Below are 11,077 nucleotides of genomic sequence, written 5' to 3'. Positions count from 1 at the left end.
CGTAATGGGTGTTCTAATTTATGTAAATCACTTGTCGCCGAACTTATTTTGTTTGCTAAATCTTCAGCGTCTATGCCGTTCAGTATTCCTAGTCCTGTTCCCAGATGGCCAGTCACAGCTCTCCTTGATGGTTTTGGAGAGGTGAGGGTTCGTCCATGCAAGCCCACTTACCATCCTGAATAGGATGTATTCAGGAATGGGGAGCAGGTAGGTTTAATTGCGGAGATATTAACTTGCATTGATAGTTGCACTCGTTTGAGAGACCGTGATGGATTAAATAGCACTTGCTGTTGTCCTATGTTTTTACTTATGTACGGACCAATGTTACAAATGTGAGGAGACAGTTTGATAGGAGGCTTCAATCTTGAATTGAAGACCTAGGCTGGACAGAGAGTTGGGGTGAGTGCTGAATGGGATATAGTAAAAGTATGCCAGTGTTTAAAAGGACAGGTATGTATGTTGTCTTTTTCTTCGACATTCTTTACAACAATGTGTAAGGTTGTTGTCATACATTTAGTGTGATTTTCAATTCAGCCTCCTATCGAAATGGTGTTTCCTTTGGTTCTCTTTGAAGATGGAATTTGTTGATTTTCATTCTCATCTTTAATAATTCATTCCTGCCTACGAAAGTTGATATTATTGTGTAGTGCTATTACAGATAAATTTAGATCAGGTGTAGGTATGTCAAAAAGTACGTATGCATCAAGCCATGGCCACCCCATCGTACACAAATTCCACATTTTGCGCTCGATAATCATAAAATCAAACAATAGTTCTACACCATGACTACCCCAGAAGCAGAATAGGAATACATATTGTGTAAAAGTGAAATTGTACCAACAATCTGGTTCTGGTATCTCATAGCAAGATTGCTCGTTGTTTCTTGCTTTAAAAAAATCAGTGTAGTATATTTTAATTTCGGTGGGTTTTTGTGCCATGGATTGCCTGGCACCCTATTTTGATTTCTTCACCTAGTGTGGCTTGAAGTGATCATATTTGATGAGTGTTGTTATTATTGTGAGATACCTTCATTTCCTTTTGGTACAGTGTCTCCCATCTCCATTCATCTTTTAGATATGCCTTGTTTCCCTGTATGACCAAAATAGCAAGGTTCAGGTTTGCTTATCTTTTGGTAGCATTCCCACACGTCCAGTATAATTTAGTAGTGCATGGTCCCAAGGATCTTGTGTCTGCACTGGAAGGATTACACTTGTCCCGATTAAGAGGGAAAACCAAATTGGTTTGGGGGCAGGTTGCCTTTGTTGTCGTTGCCATCGGTATAGATTAATTTTCTCCTGTGAAAGAAAAAAAAGATATTTCGGTGGGGAAGGCCGAAGGGGTTACCCCTTTTAGAAAGAAGAAGAAATCCATCTAGTACTGATTCTAGGTTTTGCACCACTGCTATCAGTAGCTTCCCAAGCAAGTGGGCCACGGGGTTTAGTTAAAGTCACAGGCACGGTTCCAATTTGTGGTAAGTTTACCACAACAGCTTGCCCTGGCGGTAACGTTATCAGACATTGTCTTTCGTCAGAAGGGGGAGTATTAGGCTCAGCTTTTAGAAAGAATGCTTCCAGTGGGTCCATATCAATTATTTAATTGATGAAGTATTTTGGAAAGTCAAGTATCCCACGGGGTCTCCTGTGGCTTAAGGTTCTTTTTTAATAAGCCATTAGCTCTTTCTACCATCCCATTGAATTTCTTCCTGTTTTGTCCATTCTTGCACTTCTTTGCATGTGACAAAGCCATTGTGTGGCACCTGCCCACACAGCGTAGGAGTCGACATAGATAACTTTTGCTCCGTTTTGTGGTGCTAGAACAACTGCCCTTAATTCTTCTATTTGTGCACTACCTTCACCTTCTTCTATAATTTGTTTGCCAGTGTTGATGTTTAATGCAGCAGCCTTGTATTGCCATTTGCCATCTATTCTTCTTGCTGAGGCATCAGTAAACCAAATGTCTTCTGCTGGTGTTCCCTCGGTGAGGGGAGGTGCATTTAAAATTGGTGAGGGTTTAAAAGGTTGTTGCAACGCTAATGGGTCTGCATTTATAGGCATCTGTAACTTGGGAGCTTTAGTATGTCCTTCGGTTAATTTCATTTCTTCTGTAATTCCTGTTAAGTAGGCATACCATTTTCTGACTGTGGGTTTTTGTGCAACTCCTTCTGGGGGAGCAGTCCCCTTTCGGATTGCTTCTAGTAAGTTAAATGGACCTCTGGTTTGAACAGGTTGTTCCTGGTGTATTTTCTCAGCTTGTTTCACTGCTCGGACTAAAGACAAAAGTCCCTTTTCCCACTTGGAATACCTCTGTTCTGTCTCTTTAAATGCAGTGAGCTGAACATCAAAGGTCTTTTCAGTTCATCAGGGCCAGTTTAGAACAGGTTACAATAAGTACCATGTTCAGCAAAACCCCGTCCTCGACCATAGGGTCGTGGGGTTGTACTGGTCCCAATGACTGATGTGGTTTTAATCCCTGTAGTAGAGATTTCACTGCCTCTTCATGTTCTGGGTTCCATTTCCATGGTTTTCCCTTTCATAAAAGTGAGTAGAGTGGGCAAGCAATGATAGAAAATCCAGGTGCATGTTTCCTCCAGCACCCTGAAGTACCCATAAGCTCTTGTAATTCTTTCCTAGATTGGGGCGTCTGCAATTGTTCCATTTTACTTAGGGTGTCCGGTGGAATTGTTGCACCACCTGCAATCCACCAAGTACCTAAAAATTTTACCTCTTTACTTGATCCCTGACATTTCTCAGGTGGGATTTCAACTTCTGCTTTATGTAGCGCTTGCCACACTGTTGTTGCAGCTTCCCCTGCCTCTTCAGGGGAATCTCCTCCAATTAGAATATCATCTATATATTGGTACAGTTTCACATTCTGAGGAAGTGAGATGGTTTGTAAAAGTTCAACAAGCACAGCATGAGCAATTGTGGGTGATTCAGGTATGATTTCCTGCTCCACGCCAAGGTCCAGTAGTTTCTTCTGTTTTTATAATGGGTCTGGCTTCATCTTCAGGGGATTTGAAGGGCATAAAGAATCATTTTCCCCCAGTTTGTTATCACTGGGGGGGATTTCCATCCCATTCTTCAGGGGATACAATTAATTTCCTAATCTGTACAATGTCAGGGGATTGGGAGCTCACATTAGCATCACCTCAACCTTTTCTTCCAACTTTTGTTTTTCCTCCTTTTCTTCCTGTAACTGTTTTTGCAGCTGCTCAATTTTTGAGGACAGTATTAATTCAGCTGCCTTTCCATCTTCTATTTCTTCCGTTTGGTCCAGTTCCCCTTTATTGCTATTCTTCCTAAAATGACAAACAACTTCTCTGTAGGTGCTTAACATTTTGCAAATAATTCCTTTTCCATCTTTTATATGGCCCCTGGTTACCTTTAGTTGTTTTTCCACAGCTTCCCAATCATGCCAATTACCATGGGCCCATTCATCTGAGAATTTGGGAGTTGCACTTATTCCATGTTTTTGTAAAGAATCAGTGATACTACTTGCCATCCTGCCGACTACACCAATTTGTCGCGAATGAGTGGTTTAGAGGCTGCTTAAAGAATCACCGTCAAAGGTATGAGCAGAAAGTGATTTCAAAAGAAATTTATAAAAGTGCGACTTAAAGGAATTCGATGGCAAGTTCACTCTATCACTTACTACATGGATAAAGCATACAAAGGAAAATTGAGGTAGATTTGAGCTAGAATGATTTATACAGAGATTGAGGATGAAAAAGGGTAAGGGAGAGCCTCCCGTTGAGTCACGAGGTTCAGAGAAGACCCCTTTGCTTTCTAAACTCCTGGTGGAGCTTAGGTGCAGCTGGATCCACTCCTAGTCCCAGACTTGGTCAAAGGTTTGTATCTAAGGGATTACATGTGTTTAGCAGCAGTCTAAGGTTCATGTGGGATTTTCTGCAATTAAGTAAAATGACTGAACGATGTTACAACGTGGTAGATAAGGATTTGGCAAAGTCTAGTGATTAAGCTGAATTATGACTTATGGAAAAGTTACGGTTTGGCAAAATCCAGTAATTAAGCTGAGTTATGACTTTTGGAAAAGTTGTGTACAAAGAATAAGGAGCTTGGCGATAAGTAGGAAACAATAAATAAGGAATAGAATATCATTCAAGAAGGTGGAACGTAACTTGGAGGAACATTTTGCTAATTATAGAGCTTGTAATATATTTAGAATATAATCTGGCTTTATCTTGTATCCTGTTTTAAGATCCTATTTATCTGTAATTGTGCTTTGGACAAAGACCAAAAATGTACTCGAAGGTCGCGAGTTGATTATAAATACTTTGCTAACAAGCAAATAAAGACAGACATGATTCCTGCTTCATATTGAAGAAGTCTCTGTCTCGCGTCGTTATGCAACAATTGGTGACCCCGACGTGATTCGACGTTGGAGAATGAAAACTATACTATGAATATTTTGAGTCAGCCTTAGTCATAAGACGGCTGGGATAACGACGGGCGCCGCTGGAAACTGACTGGTACCAGGTGAGCGGCTTGCTTCATAATGGGATCTACTGTATCAGTAGAAGTGAAAGCTGTTTTAGCTATATTGTTATCTCTGGCAGAGAAGCATGAAATAGCTCTGAAGGAAAAGGGAGCTTTGGACTTGTTGCAATGGGGACAGAGAAGGAACATTTTAACAACGATGGATAAGGTTTTTAAGGAAGACTGCTGGCAGGCTTTAGGAAAGGATCTATGGGAATCCGTGCAAGTTGGAGATAAGGAAGCAGTAACCCTTAGTCATGTATGGTATTTAATAAATCAGTTGATGAAAAAGACTCGCGTTGAGTCTGAAATTATGGAGGCTGCAGAACGAGCATTAGGATATTCATTCCGAGAAAAAGCCAAAAAGAGTGAGCAGGCTTCTATTTCTTCACCTGATCCTGTGGTTCTGCCAGCAAATGTAAGAGATACTAAGTCTATTTTTGAAACCCCATTGCCGCCTGATTATTTTTCCCCTGAAGAAACTGGTGCAGAGGCGGGTATGGAGTCTGCAGCCCTTACTGCACCTCCAATCAGTGAAAATGAAATAATGGAGCAAGAAAATTCGCCGTTAGAGGAACTCCGGCAGATAAAGCGTGAGGAGGAAGAATTAAAAAGGCAAGCTTCTGCATTACAGTTAGAAGGTAATAAGCAAAAAATTGCCCTCAGGCAGTTAGGTACAAGGCTGCAGGAGGTAATGAGACAACAATCAGGACTGTTACAGAATCTATATCAACAACTGCAACGACAACCAGTAACAGGTTTTAAGAGTGCAAGTATGCAAGACGAAAAAACACAGACTGTGGACGCTGGTCAGAAATGGCATGGAATAATACAGGATACAGCTATTGAAGGCGAATTCTTAGGTCCATTAAAAACTTTTCCTGTGCACCTTCATCATAACGCTGCAGGAGCGGAGGTGCGAGAATGGCAGCAGTTCGATTGGCAGTTATTAGATCGACTGCAAAAAGCAATAATGCAATATGGTTTGGATAATACATATGTAAGAAACTTGATTGATGTGGTATTTTCGCAAAATATTCTCACCCCTTTTGATATAGAAACGTTGGTATCGTTAATTTTGTCACCCATGCAAAAATTAGTTTTTAAAGATGATTGGAGAAAACGTTGTGAACTTGCAGTAATGAAAAATTTGGACTTGCAAGATGGGGACCCATTGAAATTTGCGACAATCGATATGTTGATAGGACAAGGAGCTTTTGTACATCCTAGGGCACAAGCTCGGTTAGATCGACGAATATTACAGCAATCTCAATCTCTTGCTGCCGTCGCATTAAAAGCACTACAGGTTTCCGCGACCACATCCCCACCTTATGTTAAAATACTGCAACTGCCATCGGAATCTTTTTCTACATTTTTGGATAGGTTAAGAACTGCAATAGAGAAATCACCAAACTTATCGACCGAAGCAAAGTCAGCTGTAATGCTTGATCTGACTGTACAAAATGCTAATGATGTGTGTAAGCGAATACTTTCAACGTTACCAAAAACAGCTGGGCTAGTACAAATGATAGAAGCCTGTGCTAGGGCAAATCTAGTAGCAGAACAAGATAGGGCTGTAGTATATGCCCAGGCACAAGCTAAAGCTTTGGCCGCTGCCCTTCAACCTGTTTTACAACCTAGAAATACTCGGCAACGCTTGGGAATTTGTTTTTTATGTAGACAAAAAAGACATTTTAAAAAGACTTGTCCCAAGAAATCTCAAAATAATTCAGGAAGCAAATATTGTACGCAGTGTCAGCGACAAGGACATGTTGTAGAGGAATGCCGTGCGCAATTTACTAAACAGGGGCAGCTTTTGCAGTCGGGAAACATGATAATGAGCGCCAACCAGAGGGGCGCTATGACACTAAATACCTCCAAGAAAAACCAGCGGATTCCCTATGCTTGGGTACCCAGTTCAATGGATGCTTGGACCGTCTCCGGGGGAAAACTGCCGGAAGCGCCGGAGTAGATATTAGGGTTGCTAATACTGTTCAATTATTAAATGATATGGTACAGGTGGTAGATTCTACGGAAAAGGGACCGCTGGGATATGGGCTCAGTGCTTTGATAATCGGACGATCATCTGCTTCTCGTTTGGGAATTTTTGTTCTCCCAGGTCTTATTAATTCAGATTATACCGGGACAATTAAGATTATGATTAAAGCATTGTATCCACCCATAACGATAGAAAAAGGAACAGAAATAGCACAGTTAATTCCATTCCAGGCAATGGTGCCCAATAAGGAAGAAAGAATAAGAGGGGCAAGTGGATTTGGATCAACTAATGATCCTTCTGTATATTTTTCTATACCTATCCTGAAAAACAGACCTACAATTGAAGTAGAACTTAAGCAAAATGATGGTTTTACTTTTACATTGTTGATGTTATTAGATACAGGTGCTGATATTACAATTGTTCCAAAAAAGGTATGGCCAACTACTTGGCCTCTACAAGAAATTAGTGCCATGATTCAAGGAATAGGAGGAAAACAATCTACAATGCTTAGTACTCAGTATGTGACTATGTGTAAGACAAATGAACCCCACCTATCTGCAAAAGTCCGACCTTATGTTATGCAAACAGAAATCGCATTGCTAGGCAGGGACTGTTTAACGCAATGGGGAGTTGTGTTACAGACATCGCCTTTTACTTAGCGGTCACTGCACAGCGACAGTTGACGGACCCAATACCTTTAAAATGGAAGCAAACTGCTCCTGTTTGGGTAGAGCAGTGGCCGCTAACACTTGAGAAACTGTCGCATTTGCAGACCTTGGTAGAGGAACAGTTGAAATTAGGTCATTTAGAGGAATCATTTAGTCCATAGAATACTCCTGTTTCTGTTATAAAAAAAAAATCAGGAAAATGGCGACTTTTACAAGATTTAAGAGCTGTTAATGCTGTCATGGAAACAATAGGGCCTTTGCAACCTGGTCTACCAACTCCAACTATGCTTCCTGCTCAATGGGAAATTTTAGTAGTTAATTTAAAAAATTGTTTTTTCACGATACCATTAGCTGAACAAGATAAAGAAAAATTTGCCTTTTCAGTGCCAACTATAAATAAACAAGCACCTTATAAACGATATCAGTGGCGAGTATTGCCGCAAGGAATGAAAAACTCTCCTACCATTTGTCAGTATTACGTAGCTGCCGCTTTACAACCTATTCGTTTTACTTTTCCGAATTGTATTATTTATCATTATATGGATGATATTCTTTGTGCAACGGAAAACCTTGATTCTAATTTTATCAATTTCCTTCATCAGGCATTAAATGCCGCTAGTTTAATAATGGCGCCTGATAAAATTCAAAAACATTCACCTTATTCTTATTTAGGATTTAAAGTTACACAATTACAGATTAAGCCTCAAAAACTTGTGATTAATCTCAATATTTCTACATTACAAGATGTTCAAAAAGTATTAGGAGATATTCAATGGCTTCGCTCCTATTGTGGAATTTCCAATGAGGATATTGCTCTATTGGTGCACCTGCTGAAAGGAGGAGGGGGGGCGAATGCCCCTCGAAAACTTGACAAATTGCAGCAGAACACTCTTAAAACTATTGCTAATAAAATTACGCGAAGATATGCGAATCGCATTGTTCAAAATATACCCCTTTTTGTAGCAATACTCAACACTGAAAAATATTTAGCTGCCTTAATTTTTCAATAGCTTCCACACCAGTTGGACCCTATGAATGTTATCGAATGGAAATATCCGTCTATAACACAAAAACAAACAATTATTCCACGGATTGTAGCGATATCTAACTTAATTTATTCTACTCGTCAAAGAGTCATAGACATAAGTAGGATTGACCCTCAAGTCATTTATTTACCGTACACAAATATGCAGATACAACAAATGTTACAAACCATAACTGAATTCGCACTAGCTACTTACGACTTTAAGGGGATTTTGTCTAATCATTATCCGAAACACCGGTTGTTTTCCACCACACTTTGCTTGGAGCCAGACGTAATGTTATCTGTTACCCCTGTAGCTGGTCTTACTGTTTATACAGACGCTAGTTCCAGAACAGGAAAATATGGTTTTACATGGTACTATAACCAGCAATGGCATAATCAGCTTTTTTATGGTAATGGTTCCGCACAATTGTTAGAACTGCAAGCAGTGGTACAAGTATTTTTTACCTTTTCTAACATAGCTATCAACCTAGTTAGTGACTCTCTTTATGTTGTAGGAATTGTACAACGTTTAAAAAGATCATTTGTTAAAGAAGTACAGAATATTCAATTAAAGGAATTATTGTATAAACTTCTTTATTTATTAAATGCACGTGTATATCCATATTATGTATCACATATTCGAAGTCATACCCCGTTTAGAGAAAGCCTGTTTGAAGGCAACCATAGGATTGATACCCTTGTTTCTCCTGCTACTGTAGTAGTGCCTCATGTTCATCAACAAGCACGATTATCACATTCATTTTATCATCAGTCCACAAAAGCATTAGCCAAACAATTTAAAATAACCCTTAATCAGGCCCGCAATATTATTGCGGCATGTCCTCATTGTGCTCCTTTGCCAGCAAGTTTACCACATGGGGTTAATCCTCGTGGTCTTAAGACATTAGAGCTCTGGCAAACTGATATTACATTTTTTAAGAGTTTTAAAAATTTGCAACACATACATGTAACTGTGGATACCTTTTCGCACATGATTTGGGCAACTGCTCAAAGAAAAGCTAATGCTGTTGCCGCTCGTCGCCATTGGTTGCAATATTTTGCCGTAATGGGTGTTCCTCGATGTATAAAAACAGATAATAGCTCTGCTTATATTGCCACTAATACCCAACAATTTTTAAAAGAATGGGGAATTGAGCATGTTACAGGAGTACCAGGAAACTCTACTGGTCAAGCTATTGTGGAACGGGCGCATCGTTATTTAAAACAGCAAATTCAAAAACATTATTCTGAATTTATGTCTCCGGAATTAGTACTTTTAAAGGCGTTGTACGTTATAAATTGGTTGAATTCTTCAGATAAATATCCCCCTGTTTACATCCACATCATGTCACAACAGGAAAAACAGGAACTTCAAATCAGGCCTCCAGTATTGTGGTATGACGCCCGAACTAATCAATGGCGGGGACCTGCTGAACTATTAACCTGGAGAAGAGGGTATGCTTGTGTTTTAACAGATATTGGACCTAAATGGTTGCCTGCAAAATGGATTCGACCTACAGTTGCTGCCTTATCCTCTTTGCAAGCTTCTTGACCCTTGGAAGAGCTCATGCAGTACCAGTGGAATTAGCTGAAATGCAGAATCAGGACAATGTTTGGATAAGATGGGCTCAAGCGACAGACACGAATGACTTCTGTCTTTCATTAAAGCAAGTAGGAAATCCATTCCGGACCTGCTTGATCGAGTTTGCTTATGTGAATATATCAGATTTTACTGACTGGATCCAGGGGTCTGTAAATATGTCAATTATACAGCAAATGTCTAATGTTATGAGCTGGGCAATTAATACTACAGTTAATGCATTCTTAATTAAGAATTTGAAGAAGGCAATGTTGCCTCCTCAAGAGCTAGATTTGCTTGGAACATTTCCCAACAATGGATGTGTCAAATTTAGTTCCCTGAGTAGTAATGATCTGCCCACCAATGTTTCACCTCAACAATTACAATATCTAAATGAGAGTTTTTGCAATCATACGATGCAAGATATACCTTATAACCGAACCAAAGCATACGCTTTGCCTCCTGGGTATTTTTTGATCTGTGGAGATAGAGCTTGGCCCGGGTTTCCCCCATTGTCATTTGGAGGGCCATGTATGATCGGAAAATTGACGTTATTATTGCCAAAAAAAACAACATTTGCAGCAATTGCAGATGTTATACCAAGCACAAGGACAGAGTGGTCATAGACAAAAGCAATCTACCACACTGTTATTGGAGAATTGTACAGATGATGTCCTAATTTGGGGACAGTCTACTCTGACGACAATGTCCTTATTCTTTCCTCCCTTAGCCTTAATGCATTTGGGAAAGGTAGCAAGGAATTTAATGTGTTGGTCAGGAAAACAATTCAATCACACTTCTTTAATTCTTTATGATATGGCCACAGAATTCGACAGTATTCGAAAGGCAACCTTGCAAAATAGGGCGGCAATTGACTTTTTGCTTTTAGCCCATGGTCATGGTTGTGAAGAGTTTGCTGGGATGTGTTGTTTTAATTTGACAGACAAATCTCAATCTATACAGAGTAAATTAAGAAAATTCCAGGATGGATTAGGGAAGTTAATAGAAGAAAGAAATCCTTTTGATAATTGGCTAGTTTCCCTTAATGTCGAATCGTGGTGGAGAATGATTTTGAAGTGAGTATTAATAATAATTTTAATTGTCGTAATTGTACTCATTATTTTCCCATGTTTGATTCAGTGTGCTATAGGAATATTACAGAATATAGCAAATAAAGCCTTTATAAAACAAAAAAGGGGAGTTGTGGGATTTTCTGCAATTAAGTAAAATGACTGAACGATGTTACAACGTGGTAGATAAGGATTTGGCAAAGTCTAGTGATTAAGCTGAATTATGACTTATGGAAAA

Source organism: Calonectris borealis, unplaced genomic scaffold (assembly GCF_964195595.1).
Source record: "Calonectris borealis unplaced genomic scaffold, bCalBor7.hap1.2 HAP1_SCAFFOLD_44, whole genome shotgun sequence".
Lineage (NCBI taxonomy): Eukaryota > Metazoa > Chordata > Aves > Procellariiformes > Procellariidae > Calonectris > Calonectris borealis.
Note: the sequence above shows the minus strand (reverse complement) of the source record.